At 41.4% G+C, this 17,523-nt stretch overlaps 1 protein-coding gene and 1 long non-coding RNA gene across 3 annotated transcripts in view; both read right to left on the bottom strand.

Annotated features, from left to right (window-relative positions):
* LOC142502290 (uncharacterized) overlaps positions 1 to 6,005 on the bottom strand; it is a 34,826-nt gene extending 28,821 nt beyond the window's left edge. For both annotated transcript variants that reach the window (XR_012803719.1, XR_012803720.1), the window contains exon 1: positions 5,919 to 6,005. This is a non-coding gene — a long non-coding RNA (uncharacterized LOC142502290). The remainder of the gene's footprint in view (positions 1 to 5,918) is intronic.
* A 3,201-nt stretch (positions 6,006 to 9,206) lies between these two features.
* LOC142503041 (uncharacterized) overlaps positions 9,207 to 17,523 on the bottom strand; it is a 47,282-nt gene continuing 38,965 nt past the window's right edge. The window contains exon 4 of the mRNA XM_075614902.1: positions 9,207 to 9,453. The gene's annotated coding sequence lies outside the window, so the exon portion shown is untranslated. The remainder of the gene's footprint in view (positions 9,454 to 17,523) is intronic.

Below are 17,523 nucleotides of genomic sequence, written 5' to 3'. Positions count from 1 at the left end.
ACGTTGGTTTTGTGTTTATTTTTTCAATACACTTGTTTGTTCAATTCTGAAGTGCTGCCTGCTGATTTCGTTTCCAAACGGTATCGTATTGCTTATATATATATGTAAAGAAACATGTATATATATATCGTGGACTGTTGCAAGGATATGTGCGTTGTGTTGTTTTGTCTTGTTCTACGGGTGGAAAGGGAGGGAGGTGGGGTGTTGCTTTCTGATGATTAGACTGGAGAGATTAGGAGGCTGTTTGTATGAATGGAGAGGTGGTGTAGGAAAACTCTGTTTCAGGATGTTGTCGTCTTCGTTGAGTCTTGGTTGACGTTCTTTAATAATATTTTTGAGGGTTTCTAGTGCTGGGTTGTAGGTCACAACTACTGGCGTTCGATTCCGAGTTTTCTTTTCCTTGTACTGTAAGACAGGGGAGCGCAATCTTTTTTCCCTGCGCCCGACTGCCGGCTGTTCCCTTTTCTCTCCCTGCCCCCCCGCCCACCCTCTTACCTCAACTCCGGCGTCGGCATCATGACGTCACATTGTCTTAGCAACGTAGCGTCACATGAGCTCACAGCGTCATTTGATGCCACGTTCCCATGGCGACGCATCTCCAGAAGCCGCTGGAGCCAAGGTAAGTGCAGTTTACAGGGGCATTCGCCGCCTCCCCGGCACTTAATTTAAGTGCCTTCGGGAAGCACGCGGGGCCTCTGTAATGCCGGCGCCCCCCAAAGACAATCTCATGCCCCCCCCCCTCCTGGTGGGCACGCCCCCCAGTGTGTGCACCACTGCTGTAAGAGTTGCTATCTGGGTATTTGTGTAGCATGTTCCATTATTTTGTCTATTTCTCTGGAGGGATGTCCTTGTTCGGTAAAGGCTGTTTTCAGAGTTGTAACAAGATATCCCTCTTACATACATTATATATAATATTGTGTTTCTGTATTTATATCATAACCGATGAAGGACCCTGAGAGGTTCGGAAGCTCGTAATATTTCAACTACTTGTTGGTCCAATAAAAGGTATCATACCCCTCCTCCCTCTCCCTCCTTTGTTACTACATGGAAGAAATTACTCACACAGCTTCCGACCCATCTTTGCTTGTGGGAATGAGAAATTAAATAGCGAGCAACACATGTACTGTCAATAACACTTTGCAAATGCATTCATAATCCTGTTGTGCAACTGGGATGAGGAGGGGACTCAAGCAGGACTCCTGTTGGGAGGGGGGGGGGAGGGATTTGCAGGCTTCATGTGAGTACAATATACTCTATATTATAAAATCCATGATTGAATAAAGAATCTCTATAGGGTGGTGATCAAGAACCATGTAAAAAAGCACCCCATAAAGACAACAAGGACAACAAAGTTCTGAGCCCCCGGGAGAAGATTTCTAGGGATGAAAGAGATATCCCTATTTTCATTCTCATAGTAGCACTCTAGATAAGAATAAGTCAGTTTACTTAACTGAAGAGGAACTGCGGATCACCACCTGGAGTAGCTTGAAATCACACATAGTAAAGAAACAAACGATGTCCACGGAACTCCGGCAAGATGGATGCTGGCATCTCCCACCAATGTTGTGTACTGATGATGGGTGTTTCCACTTCTTCATATAGCAGCTTGTCCGTGTGCCACATTAGAACTAGAAAAGGGGCCATGATGTGACATCACTTTAAGGGATGACGTCAAATCCTTTTGAACTAATGACCTATCACATGGTACAGCAACCAATGGGAGAGCCTTCAATCCCATTGGCTGTAATACCACATGATATAACCATGTGGTTTTAACAATGTGACGTACCTCTATTGGAGATGGCACATCGTTTAAAAAAAGAGGCGTGCACATGATACAGCGTCCAATCGGATTGGAACTGTACCATCTTACCCTAAAATGTGATGTCACAGGCCATATATAAGGCCTATACATCTCATTTTACCTCAAGAAGCTGACGAAACTACATCCAGTTGTGGATTTACCATGGAGTTTTGGATTGAAAGAAGAAGATAGAAGATTAAAGAAAATATAAAAATAATTACAAATGAGGATAGAAGACGGTAATAGAAGATAAAAGAAAGAAGATTTTTTTCCCTGATGCTGGTCTTCAAGGTGGATGGTGTTGGATTGCGGGTGAAGACTAGATGAGAGCTTGCAGATAAACGGGTGATGACGGTATGAGAGCTTGCAGATAAACGGGATTCGGAGGGTGAAGACTTCTAAAAGTAAGTAAAATATTGAATGTATGAAATTGTTTTTTTTTTCAGGTCCATTTATTGTATTTGTGTATTTTTATGTATTTGCTTGCCCATTGACTGATAATGTATCAATCTGTGCCCCTTTAGGGTACAGATAAATACAGTGACAGGTCAATGCATTTTTTGGCAAATGCTTGTTTTCTAGCAATTGTTATTTTTTCGATTTCTGTTTATTGTTTGGATTAAATTGTTTTGAATTTGGATGGCTTGTTTTTAGTACATTTTGGGATTGGTTAGAGTTTTAAATGTATTATTTGTTGTGTTGGCTACTGGTTGAAATTAATTAATTGATTTGTTGGCTACTGGTTTTATTTATTTAATTGATTGGTTGGATAGATGTTTATTTATTTGTAATCTTATGTTTTGGAATAATATAATTACAATTATTTTGCTGTTTTAGTGATAGATTAATGTAATTGATGTGTAGTTGAGGCTTTTTAGTTCTTTTATTATTGGGGTGTTTAGGTGCTTGTGTATTTCTTTGATTATTGTGTATTTTTGGACTTAATTATTTTTATTAGGTTGACCATTGAGTGATATAGTGGCTTATCATGCCCATATTATATGGGTATGATATACCACTGTGCCATTCAATGGGTACAGGGTGGGTATAGTGGCCCCGGGGTGGGTGGTTAGGCCTCCTGGGTAGGTAGCAGGTGAGGGTGGGTTAACCCCTTAATTACTATAGCGGTTATTAACCGCTAAGGTGATTAAAGGGTTAGGGGCCATTAGATTGTATTTTTTTCTTTTATTGTTGCTGGCATCGGATGAGCCTGGAGTATGGTGACGAGGCTGCCCTTCATGATGGCAGGGGTAAGTAGAAAGGTTTATTTACTTTATTTATGCTGGCTGCCTAATGTTTGATTTAATAATAGGCATAAGACCTATTATCCAGGCCTAAGCCCCCACCCTGGGACTACTACACTAGTATTCAAAATGATATTAAAAAAACATGCATTTCTGGTGAGATTTGCGCAGGGAGAGCCGGCTCTCTCTGTGCAGCTCTCTCAGCAGCTGGAAAAAATCGCCCCGTTTGCTCTTTTGAGAGGTGATCATCACGTCGCCGGCTACTCGCCCATTTTTGTGAATTTTGCTATCACAGGTAATCGAGGCTTTCAGAGTACCGTGATAGCAACACTCAAACACCAGGCTGCATAAACGGCAGGGCGTTTTTTTTATAATGAAGGCTTAAAGAATAGGCTCCATAAACCTCAGACCAGTTGTCTGCACTACCTAATGGATTTTGGCACACCAGACATATCTTAAAGTAAAAGTTACATGTTTATAGATACATACTGTATTTCAATTGTTCCTTTTAGCCCACTGAATAAAGAGGTTTATGGTATTAAGGGAGCCGTGCCAAGGTACAGTTTTTAACAGTTCCAATGCAAAGGATATCCACTTGCTGGGATACGTTTTAGTACATGCAAGGGAAAGGCATCCATAACTCTAAAATAAATAACAGGTTTGTGTCTTTTTAAAGCACACTTGGTGATTAAGCTCAGAAGTACATAATGGCACAGCAAAAAGGTGAACATAGCTAAACATATGTGCTACCAAGGACACTTTATTTTGGGCAAATGCCCTCTTTGTTGTTATAGAAAAACAAATGTATTTGTTGGGATACAGGGAGGTGTTTTACGGAGCTACGCTTTTCCTGTCTATATTTTTTATCTTGTTTTTTGGTAGATAAATTTAATTTATTTCTGTGTCAATCTATTTAATTCAAAATACGAGCTAACAACTTTTCAATTGACCAGGTATCTCTCTCTCGTGTGTGTGCACACACACACACACACACACACACACACACACACACACACACACACACACACACACACACACACACACACACACACAGAACAACCTTTATTCTGGGACTTAGGTTAAAAGCAACTATATATATATATATATATATATATATATATATATATATATATATATATATATATATATATATATATATATATATATATATATATACACACACACACACACACACACATATATATATATATTATTATTATTATTAATCAGTGCTTTCACTGAGATACAATAAACATCAAATAATCTCCCTGGAAGTTGCCAACAATAAACCTCTCCCTTGGAACGCCACCTACCACTATTACTAACTAGCTGAGAGACCCGGCGTTGCCCGGGCGTGGAAGGGCAGGGGGCATGGAGTGGAAGGGAAGGGGGGGAGGGGCATGGAGTGGAAGGGGGGGAGGGGCGTGGAAGGGCGGGGGGGCAAGGGGCGTGGAAGGGCGGGGAGGGCAAAGGGCAGGGGGGCAAAGGGCAGGGAGGGGCAGGGGGGCAAAGGGCAGGGAGGGGCGGTTGGGCAAAGGGCAGGGAGGGGCGGGGGGCAAAGGGCAGGGAGGGGTGGGGGGGAAAAGGGCAGGGAGGGGCGGGGGGCAAAGGGAAGGAGGCAGGGAGGGGTGTGGGACAAAGGGCAGGGGGGCAGGGAGGGGCGGGGGGCAGAGGGCAGGAGGGGCAAAGGGCAGGGGGAGCAAAGGGCAGGGGGAGTCAGGGACACGTTAAATAACCCATTGCCCTGCTTTACTCACCTTGCAAACAGCCACGCTCCTGTTCGTCCGGGTACCGGCCGCCCTCCTCCTCAACCTCGGGCTCTTCAGCGGAGAGGCTGAGACGCTCCGGTGAGGAGGTGGTGTGCCTTTCGCGGGGAGCGGCAGAGACAGCCGGAGGAGCACCCTCGGGGGACGGGGAGCAGCCTGTGTGAGGGGAGAGCCGCACAGTGCGTGCTCTGTGTGTGGGGGGGGGTGAGCGGGTGGCGGGTGAGGGAGAGCGCCGGGGAGCCATGTCATTGGCCTGAGGCGGAGTGACGGGCCAAATCTCCAATGCGATTGCCGCTAGGGACAGAGGACACGCAGACAGGCATACAGTGCTTTCAGAAATATATAGTAGATATATACACACACCCACATATATATACACATTCTCCTGTATAGCCACATATACATATCTATATACATACCCATAAATACCCACATTTGCACACACACATATATATATATATATATATATATATATATATATATATATATATATATATATCTACACATACATATACCTACCTACAAACACACATCCACATATATAAATACCCACATCTACTTTACTGCTAACACATGAATCCACACCTCTATCCCCTACATAAATCCCTATATAGATTTACCAATATCTACCCAGTGCACCCCTCCTCACACCTAAGTGCAAACATTCCCAACGAACCCCCGTAATCGAAAGGTGTGGGAAGGGACAGCGCGGGAGCAGCCTCCTCTCCAGCCGCATGGCTGGACCGCCGCTATGCACCTTTAACTCCACCGTGAAAGGAGCGCAAGCGCCGCATGCCCCTTGGCTGCGGGAAACCCCATGGGTACCGGGAGGGGGACCTGACCGTGTCCCGTAGGTCACTTGTGTGCCTCCCGTGCGGGCCGCACACGATGGCAACCAGTCCCACACCTACACGGCACTGCCTGTGCGGGTCGCGTGCTTCCACCGGACCCCCCCCCACGCACACAAACCCCTCTGCCCTGAGACCACTAATCCCGTCTGGCGTCAGCCGTGGCCCCAAAGGGGTAGGAGGGGGGGCCTCTGCCCCACGCTATGCTCCCACTCGGGAGAAGGAAGGCCCACCCCGGGGGAGAAGCTGTACTTACGTGGCCTCGGGTCCAGGAGAGTGCGGGGAGAGCTCCAAAGCAATTAGCTGGCGGGTGGCAAAGAGGACTTGCCCCCACCAGCTTGGCCTTAAAAAGGAGGGGGGGGGGGAGGAAAAAGCGCGGGAAACCGGGAGACCCGGGGAGAGGAGGTGCGCGTGGGTCCCGATGAGCGTGTGTGTGTGTGTGTGTGTGTGTGTGTGTGTGTGTGTGTGTGTGTGTGTGTGTGTGTGTGTGTGTGTGTGTGTGTGTGTGTGTGTGTGTGTGTGTGTGTGTGTGTGTGTATACACACACACACATAGAACAACCTTTATTCTCGCTTTGAAAATGTTGCAACCCTAGGGTTGAATCCATATTAGTAATAGTGGTAGGTGGCGTTCCGAGGGAGAGGTGTATTGTTGGCAACTTCCAGGGAGACTATTTGAAGTTTATTGTATCTCAGTGAAAGCACTGATTAAAATGTCCTAAATGTCATTCAATAACTGCAGGCAATTACTATTATTTGTTCTTTTCAAACTCTGATTATTCGTGACTTGGGAACTTGCCGTGGAAAGAAAAAAAATTCATTGCTATCTTTGTACTGATGTTTCAAACAGAATATAATTCTACCCACAAAAAATGTATGTTTCGCTATTTTTATCTTCTCTGTATTAGACTTATGTTCAAGTGTAGACATTTGAACAGATAATATATTTGGGTTTAGCCTAAAGGTTCTTTTAAACGTCCATAGTATTGCGACTGCATAATTAATGAGCTGTCATTAAAATACAATATTCTTAACAGTCTCCAATTTATTAGATTGCACAAACTCCACAATAAATTTAGCCAAATTATATATTATATCAAACATTAGTCATGCGTCTCCCTTCATTCTGCACTTTCCATGTACAATGCGGCTATAATTATAACTATATAACAACACAATTCACTACTATTGGGGTAGTTGCTCAACCCCAAAAGTGTATTATATTAGTAGAAATTGCCTTCACATTCCAGTTTTCTCCCTTATCATATGGATCATCACGCAATGCACCTGTAGATTTAATTCCTTTGTAGAACCTCTTTGGAATGGTCTCTATTTTGTGAACATCTGGAAGAAGGGTAGTAATGCAGAAAACATTACTGGTTTGATAAAATGAAGCAAAAGTAGTCTCTTAGATCCAGTGCTGGGAAACGTTTAGGGACTCCATGAAGAAGTGGGAAGTGAGAAATATGTGGAGGTTTATCCATTCCTGTGTGGGACTTAGGTTAAAAGCAACTCCTGGCATGAAGAAGAAGACACCCTATGAGGTTTTGTAAGCTAAACGCTCAATACCCACTGCTGGTTTTATGAAAAACCATCTTGGTCCATTGAGCTGGATCACAATTTACAATAAAGTATGCTTTGTTTAGACAAACGTTGTCATGATAATATCATGAGATATTAATTCTTTTAATCAATCTTGTGCTTCAGGGGTCAATATTTGCTTTTAAAAATACAATATATTGGGTTTATGACAGGTCAAGACTTTTCCTTGGTCTGTTAAGAGCTTCAAAGAGGACGTAATTGGTGGGTAATCACTTTTGGCCCACCAAAAGTACAAGATGTGTTATATGGAGCTGATTCGCAAGATAAGATCCGTTGTTTTGCAAGAGATGGGATTAAAATATGGCTCTCTTGACAATTTTATAAACAGGATCCTTTAAGAGCTACTTTCAGGCATTCTTTGGAGGGTTCTGCAAGGTTCAGGGGCCTTGGCTAAGAAAGTATTCAACCAAAGAGTGACTTTATTAAAAATGAGAATATCATGTGACGTCATCTACTCTGCACAATAATATGTACATATTTGTAATTGTGGCAAAAAAACAAATCAAACCGTACCACACATTACATGGTAACAGATGCCAAGCACAGATATCCATTTGTCGCTCAAATTTAGGAGCAAAACAGTCATAATTATTCTCGTTACATCTATCAAAATCGTCTGAATCTATTGATATGACTCACATCTGTCTAAGTATCAGAGAAAGGCTGTTATGAGGGCGTTTAATATATTGATGCAAAACTTTTTTAACTTTTTCCCTCTGTCGTAAAACCGTCAACATAGCAGCTGATTTACGACAGGGGTGGGCTTATGTTGTATCAATGGGAAAATAATGGTATATAGGGTTTGCCCTGGAGTTATGAAGTCAGAATTCAACAGAGGTGTGTTTTGGACCAAACACGTGAATTCTCATATATTTCTACGCCAGTGACCTCTGGGGAGAACCTATGGCATATGGTAAAGTATTGTATAGGGATTTCTCTTTTATGTTGTATCCTGTTATTTTATGAACTGTTTTATATTTACTGTAGTTGTATGTTCTTGTAATTATCTTTTTCTGCAATCTGAAGCTCTGTATTTTTATATATATTAAATAATTCTTTAATAAGTAATTCTTTGGGGCTCTGAATGAACTGTTGCTCGCTCTGTAGAGAGTATTTATATTTTCGGACACATTTTGCTACAACAGATGTTTGTTAGTTAAGTGCATAGCGTTTTCTATAATAAACAGGGACCTGTGCCATACGTGACAAACATGTTTCCAGCATATCATTCATCTATGAAGAGCGTCTCTTGCCAATTGTCCATAACAATGGATAAAACACCACTCAAGTTCAATGATAAAGGACATCAGAGGAAACCTTACTCTGCAGGTGTTGCCACCTGATAATTCCATTGGGCAATGGTGAGGCAATAATTGCAGTAGCTCGGGTCACGTAGGCCCATATTTACTAATCAGTCTTCTACCATAATACAAAGTGCGGGGAAACAGTTTCAGGCGAGGAGAATCCTTCTTGTGCAGCCAACACAACATAGACAAATACTTCAAAGTACAGGTCTCCATTGGGACAGAGATACAAAGTAGAACTCTACTCACAAGTTCATAATTAAGTTCTCCATTTAATGTGACAGCCAAGAGTGGAAAGACAACGTTTCAGGTCCCATATGGACTTTTCATCAGGTGATCAGGTGATGAAAGGTTCACATGGGACCTGAAACATTGTCTTTCCACTGTTCTTGGCTGTCACATTAAATGGAAAATTGCATTATGTACTTGTGAGTAGAGAACTACTTTGTATCGATGTCCCAGAGGAGACCTGCACTTCTACCATAAGCCACCTTACAGCCCATTCAACTTTAACGGGCTGTAAGGTGTTCTATGACAGAAGACTTCTTTGTAAATATGGCCCTTCATTCTGAAATTAGAAGTAAAAAGTCACCTGACTCCAAAGAGTAAACCAAGGTTAGTTTATAAAATACAAGAGTTAAGAAGAGGTACCTCATGAAGCAACCTTTACCTTCAAATACGGATTATTTATTTTTTCACCCCAACGGTTTGTGTTGAGCATTACTTTTTCAGTCTGTGGTAGTCTTTGCTGCTTTGCATTCATTTCAATAAAGCCTGTAATTAAAGCAGGTGTCTCTCTTGCCCTCAGAATAACGGGTGGCTCTGTTGGCAGGTTGGGGCAATGGGCTGCCAATACTTTGTGTCTTCTTGATAAACATGACTGTATCTGAGTTCAAAAGAAATATGTCATATTGTATAAGGTCTAAAAGTATAATGAATTAAAATTAGATATCACTTTTGTACTTGTGCTTTGATTACTTGTTATCATTGAAAGTTATCAACTTTGACATGTTCCTTATTACTGCTTTATTAATGAGATCATAACCATGTCACAAACATGTCTCAGATTACCATTGTGTATTTGTGATCTGATCCGAATGATGGGATGTAAAGACTAAGACTAAAATAGTTTTATAAGCCAAATTACATTTCCATTCCATGAATAAACTAACATATATTTTATCACTATGATACATTGTTTTGAAACATTTGCAGTAGCATGGTAGATATTAGCATAAAGTAATTCTCTATTATTCAAACTACCGTTTTTTTATTAAAATGCACCAATGGTTTTTTTTTTTCTTCCCTCTAATAAGCTTTGAAGAACTTAATTGTTTCATGGGTGGAATGTCAAAGTAATTATCATAAGTGAAGCAGAATGGTATAACTCCAACAGAGTAAAGGATTTCAGCATCAATACCTCCCACAAAAAAGTTGGGAACATTTTTCAAGCACCTATTGTTTAAACTGGCTTTTAATTATTCATGTACCTACCTACTGCATATTGCTTGAGGACTCAAGGAAATATGATCAGAGACATTTTCATATTTAATTTAGCATTTGCTTCTCACTATGCAGCGCAGCAACAAAATCAAGACTCACACATTCCTTCCCTTACCAGCTGTACAATAGGAATATGGAGAGCTAATGCTGGTGTACACAGTAGGGTATAATATTACTCACTACACAACGTTAAATACATCAGGATTTCAAATGATCCTTGCGGACAAAATCCCTTCCAATATGTTTTTTTTTAAGTAACCACTGGTAACAAGAAAGAAAACTCGGTTTTTAGGGTTTTTTCTTTTTCTTTAGGAGCCACATTATATGTACTTTCCCATTGTTGACAGCTGAAGACATAGTGATCACACAGAGAAATCCGTATACGTTAACATATGGTCAGGATCCTGAACCATTGCACCTACTGTAAACATTATTTTGCATCGTTTCTGAAATATATATTTTCCCCCTGCAGAGATTGCTTTAAGGTCAGTGATTTTTTTTTACAATGGTCTTTAATTACCAGAAAAGTTAGAGAAATTAACTAAAAAAAAACACACCCAAAGTAGCCACAAAGTCTAGTTGATGTCTTTGCTTCACTCATCCAATGACACAATTGTGTACACAGTGCTTTACAATATAAACATTAGAATACAGGGGATTATAATAGAATATGTGCATAAGGTATACTGGCACATGATAGGATGATGAATTCTTGACCCAGAGAGCTTACAATCTATGTATAACCATACCCTTCTTTATTTTTTGTCCAGTATAAATTTCCAGTAAATAAGATATTTAATATTTTTTTTTTCAAATTCTCTTTTAGAAGCCTACCTGGAAAGTACGTGGCTTTCTTGAATTATTCATACAGAACTTACATACTATACAATAAGCCCAACACAGGTGTGCTGAGTATTCACTTGCTATTTCTATTGAGACTGATGTTTGCACTGTATGGGGCGTAATCCCTTGTAACAAGCAGTGGGAGGTACAGCTAGCTAATTACCCAAGGGATTACTTTGCCTGTTGAGCTACTGTTTCAATTCTGCTCCCCCTTCGCCCCAATTTATGCTGTTCTCTTCAGGAGTATTGAATTACTATTGAATACCAAAATAGAAGATTGGTAGGAAAAAAAAGACACTGCATAGATCCACAGGTATTAGGCAGCGTCCAAGGAATTCACACTTGGCAAAGCAAGTAGTCAATTAGTACCAGATTTTGCTATAGCATGTAAGTGATTCAACAACAAGTAGCGAACAACGTCTGAAAACAAAAATCTATCCTGGGATCAGAGTGCTTGTGTAGTCCACTGGCTGCGTTTTGTGCTTTTGTATATGCAAGAAGTTGCGGGGGCAGAAGAGAAATCAGAAGGTGGTAATGCTACGTGTGAAATACACTGATTAGATACAAATGGTCTCATTGGGACAACAGGTAGTGTTTTCTGTAATTTGTTCAAATCCATGACCTCGGAGCCTGCGAGGAAGCTCTCCCTCCGGGCGTACACTTCTCCGTAAAGTTACATATAATTAAACACACAATGCAGGTCCGGAGGTACAAAGGCCGCAGTTTTTATTAAAACAGATCCTGTACCCCGATAAGTGCCAATTCCGACAGCATGCTCAACCCCCGGGTAATGGCCGATGGTACCCAAACTATGACTCGGAAGACCAACCACACCACGCACCTCACCAGCCCAGCTGGTTAACGAGAATGGGCCCACCCACAAATGAGCCCAGCCCAGATGCCACCCCCAGCTAACACAGGGCTTTTCTGCACGATGGAGCCCCCTTCTGGTAAGGTTAAAGCGTACTTACCACCCCCCAACAGTCACCAAGACAAAGTCAACCACACGCATTGAAATGTCCACCTCAGACATACCAGACATCAAAATCTTTCCTTAATTTCTTCCTCTTTCAAAAAAAAAGGAAGAGAGAAACCTAAACATCAGCTGTATAAACATACAACGGTAATGGTATCACGCATAACAAAGGGACGGGTGGGCAGGAACGTTCCTGGCAGCGGCCGGACTGGTTTTCTCGCCCATGCCCAGGATTTAAATAAACTCCCTCCAGCCCCTCCCCCTTGTCACCCCCTGATGCAGTGACAGGCAGCAGGGACAAATGTGAGGGGGCGGGGGTATCCTAGCTCAGGCGGTCATGTACCCTGTCGCCTAAGGAGCTTAAGGTTGCTTGTTTTTCAGAAGAAACCTGTGAGGGAGAAGGAGCGGCTCAGTGAGTAAAGGCACTGACTGGCGATGAGTTTGCAGCAGGGGAACCTGGTTCAATTCCCTGTGTCGACTCCTTGTGACCTTGGGCAAGTCACTTTCTCTCCCTGTGCCTCAGGCACCAAAAACAAAGATTGTAAGCTCCACAGGGCAGGGACCTGTGCCTGCAAAATGTCTCTGTAAAGCGCTATACAAGAACATGTTATTATTATTATTTTCCCGATCTTGTACACTGGCGACACACTTTATTCGAGCTTGGCTAGTCCCACGAATTCGGGTAAACCCGGGTGTATTGAGGTTTGTGACTGTTTTCTGCCCGAGTGCATTGAGGAATTTTCCATGCAGGGATTTAAGCATTTTATTCCCGCTGGCTGCAATACTGCACAGTATATATATATATACTGCATTACAATTCATGAATTTATGCCATCTGGTAGACACGCGAAGCATTGCAGACTATTAAATCCTTATCATTGTCATTTAACAGATTAGCCGCCCGTCAGCCAGGCATGAACCCAGGCTGGGAAGGCAAACGCAACGGGGCTTGTCAGAGGTGAGGAGCGGCGCATTCCAGGTATCTGCCAGGTACATACTGGGTATTTGCTCGAATAAAGTGTGTCGGTGCAGTATACTGTAAATTGTGTTTGAGCAATAAAAAAGGACACACTACAAACATTTATATTATTCCCCTTTTTTCACATAAAATGAAGAAACAGTGCTTGTAGCCATCTCATCAAATGGACAATTGGAAAGCTATGGCTGTGCGCACATGGAAAGGGCGGCACAAGTAGGTTATCTGTTACAATGTACACATGGCTTGTATTTTATTAAAGGAAAAATTCCATCATGCAAACAATATTACATCTATACAACTACCATGAAAGATTAAGACAATGTTTGTTTATTTCAACATATTGTGCTTTTGAAGTACAGATGTGCCTTCGGGGTGCTTCTGCATGAGGAAATTCTAACCGCACTGATAAACTTCACTGATGCCAAAGTAAGTGAAACACTAACATTTTGATATGGCTCCATAACTAATGGCCACCAATTGTGGGAACCATGGATGCTGTTGCATGAGATACTTCCTACGCTGTCAGTCTCTTCTGCTCCATAGTCTCCTATTCAATATGCTGTGAGGCTGCTACCCAGTGCCGGAGGACCGTTCTGCTCCATTCAGATGAATTTCAAAAAATGCATGTTTCGTGAAGCTGGAACCCAATGTGTCATAACTAAAAAATCTACTAAAACTCTGCAAACCTGTAGTTTTAATCATGTAAGGTATCGTAAAATCATGACAAATACAGAGTTGCATTTATCAGATTTCAGCAGAACTATTCCATTCTTTAGCAGAAGATAGACAAGGCAGAACTGTGTTAATGAGGACGGACATAGAGAGTGTTTAAGCCATTTAACAAAGGCTTCTATCAGTTAGTAGAAACTCAGTTCAAACACTCATATTTCTAGTTCAAAAATGATTTGCGATTTTTATCTTTAATGGACAGGACATTAACGAAATCAAGGAGTTCACACCAGCAAACGGTAAGTATCGCAGTTGGGATCAAGTCTGTGCCATGCTTGAATAACTGCACTTTAGATGTTGTATAGCCCTCCATGCATGCATGTATGAATTATTGTGAAGTCATTAGCATAAAATAAAGTCCATAAAATACATTGTGGACTCCGTCCATGCTGCAACGCTATGTAGACATCTAGCAATGATATGAATACATTATCCCTTGAAGAGGTCTGCTAAGGGGAAGCCACATTGTAATGACGTCCCAGAATACAAAACCATTTTACATCAGAATAAATCCTCCTAGTAGAAAAAGAATAATAATATGGGGTACTTGCTAAAAGTCCATGAACTGTATCAAATACATGAAAAACCCAGGACAGACTAAAGCACAAAGTTTGAAGAGCATTCTCTCACTCGTGTGATTTTCCGTTTTGAACTGTTCTTTCAATTATTTTCGCTCTCCGCAAACAAAATTGGCAGGGAAGTCGCCTTCAGGATAAAGACGTTTTTTTTTTTTTTTATCAGTATGTGCCTAGATTAAAAATCCTTTATTAGAAATTCAGCAGAGGACTGGCCTAATTAAAATCCAATCTCCACTTTGCTCCCAGGCTGTATTGAAATATCTTCAGAACTGGGGATTTTTTTTTTTTTTTTACACTATGTACTGAAGTTAGTAAAGCTACAAAAAGCATGTACTATGTAACAAGAGGAGACTTGTGCTATCTAAAACAGGTTTGAGGGCACTGCTAGTATTAATTGTGAGGTATAAAATACAGTATGTTTTATACTGTAAGTCATACATTTCAGATAAAGAGAAATGTTTCCACAATAATACTTTAGTCTCACATACATAGCACAGCGATATATACAGCAGTTTAAATAAAATTTCAGCCGAAACAAAGTTAAAGAAACATTCCCAAAGTCTGCCGGGCAGTAACAGCACCATAAAGCAGCCAATCCTGGCTGCCCTTTTTACAGCGCGGGACCGAGGGGTTCCCTGGAACCGTGTTTTTTTCCGTTCCAGCGACCGCCAAGTTCTGGAGACACATACCGGTAAAGTTACCAGTGTAACTGCCCCTCCGAGTAAACTAAATCGCTGTCCAAATATCGCCGGTTCTGTGAGCCAATAGGAGCAGCAGCGTCACCCGTTGCAGCTTCACATTGGATAGCCATTTCAATCCCAGTGTGACACCAGGAAGTAATCCCGCTAACTTGACCGATATTATCTCAGGACCCGAGGGCTCCCCAGAGGTGAAAATAACATGGTTCAGCTCAGAGGGACACTTGCTTCCCATCCCATTTTGAAAAAAAAAAGGGGGTTTAAAATAGTGGGTATAGCCACAGAACATGTTTACCTTCCTAACTTACTCAATTGCTTTCAAAAAGGCTTCTACAGCAGACTGCAGAAGTTAAATAAATGCCACATGGCTGCATATTTCTGAAATGTGCACATGAATATTTAATAGCATCCATATATAACGATTTTACTGCTTTAATTCATTTAGTCTACACAAAGTGTAATTCTTCCCCAAGATAAACAGCAGCATTATTCACCCTAAATTTACAATACCATTTGTGTAAAGTATGATTAACATAAACAAACACCCCATTTCATTACTGAGACAATCAGTATTTTGCTAAACTGCTTCATTAAATTCCAAAGGAGTTCAGAATTCACGGGGACTTGTCATCGTCGGTCTGTGAGTTACCTTTGCCGGTGAACACATGAAAGCTCTTCTGAGGGAGTTATGATTGAAAAACAGTGAGGATTCTATTACATTTAATTGACACATTAGGTTGAAAAGAATATTTTCAGGGAGAAAGTAGAAAAAGAAGAAATACAATGTTTTCCAACTTAAATCCCACTTTGTTTCCCCAAACTGTGACGTAAACATGTTTTCATGAAGAAAATAAATAACTATAAAGCAGAACAGTTTGGTATAAAATACAATGGAAGCTGCAAACACATAACTGGCTGCGTCGTCACCCCATATGATCGCACCTCGGTAATGCTAAATGTTTTACACAAATAGAATGTAATAGAAAAATATTTGTAAAACAGTGAATGGCAAATACTCCCAGTCCCTACTCATTTTTTTTTACCCCCCATTTTTTTGCAGGGCGATAACACGGGTGGTCGCCCTGAGCCAAACGCCCCTATTTTCAGCTGTGGGGACCCCGTGTCTCTTGAGATACTTACTAGGTTTAAATCTTCATCAGTGGAAACAAAATGGCTGCCACATCTTTGGCCAATAGAAAGCTGCCACATCATCGGCTGCGTCTTCCTATTGGTTGGCCATTTAAATTCAAATAAGTAATACAGTACCAGTAACGCCAGTAAATATCTCGATAACCAGGGGGTCCCCATAGCTGAAAATAGTGCGGTTCCGTTCTGGAGGACACCCCTATTTCCAATCCTGTAAAAAATGGCGGCTAGGTGGATTCTTCCTTTAAATAGAATGTAAATAAAGATGATAAAGTCATACAATATGTGCCTTTGTTGTAACATTGTATTAGCTCATTAGAAGTAGTATAGGTACATACTGTATTGTACACCATTTACTCAATAAAATCCCATTGGCTTGGCCTCAACAGGGCCAGTAACACAGGTTATATTGGTACATTTAGCAGTAAACAGAAGAGTAAAGTTCTACAGTCAGTAAATACAGTGACTGTGCTTTCCCTTGGTATATTATAGGAAAATAGCAAATAAATGATCACATTGTTAGAAAGATTAAAACTATATTATTTTCTCCCAAGAGGCGAGCATGTAATTAAAAAAGCATATTTTTATTGCTGATAACTCATGCAGGGTGGATGCACAAAACTAAATTATGAATACCGATTTCTAATCTAATGTGCAATTAAAAACACAATATTCAATTTTGCACAGCAGTACGCATTAACATCTCCATCACAAAAAGCTTTTAGAACTGACCTACAGGCACTTCAATGCATTTCAACATGGAGCTCTGTGAGACCTGGACTTACTGTACAAAGCAGGCGTCTGTATTCGGATGTACACCAGAATGTGAGTAATGTGTTTCCAGGACTTCCGCCATCAGAAGTACTGTAAGGTGGACACTTTGACTCTGATTTTAGTTTCGGTTCTGCACACATGTGCGTTTTGGGTTTACTGGAACTCAACAGGTTTTGCTTTTGAATTTGTAGAAAATGATGGGAAAATACAAGACAAAAAAAAGTTTTCGAAAATTTGAGTGAACTTTTTCTAACTTCCAAACCCGCAAACATGCCCATCCTTAAACAGAAGTGTGGAACACTTTAAAAGGAAGTGTGTTATGTAACATTATCAGCATAGTAATATTTTGATAGCTAGACTGTTTGCTTGCAAGGCACCATGGCTGGAGAGTCTCTTGCCCGTGCTGGAGAAGTTTAATTCCAATTTATTCTAAGGCGTGTAACATAGTGCGCGCGTGTGCGCTACTTTGTGCGCGTGCGTCAATTATAATTGGCTGTGTTAGCCAGACGTTTCAATACTAGGGACACATGCGCGCACGGCCGTGAGCAGTGGCGCGGCAGACCAGGGAAATTACAATAAAATTGTATTTTCGCGCTGCTACCACGCCGCAAACCAATCACAGTGCGGCCTAATGCTGTGACGTCAGAGTCACGCCCCTTAACCGCAAGTGTCACCGTTTGCAGCCTTCAAACTATACAGGCACGGCACGTGCACGCGCAGCAGCAAGAAC

The sequence above is a fragment of the Ascaphus truei genome, chromosome 9, assembly GCF_040206685.1.
Source record: "Ascaphus truei isolate aAscTru1 chromosome 9, aAscTru1.hap1, whole genome shotgun sequence".
Classification (NCBI taxonomy): Eukaryota; Metazoa; Chordata; class Amphibia; order Anura; family Ascaphidae; genus Ascaphus; species Ascaphus truei.
Note: the sequence above shows the minus strand (reverse complement) of the source record. Positions and strands in the feature narration are given on the sequence as shown.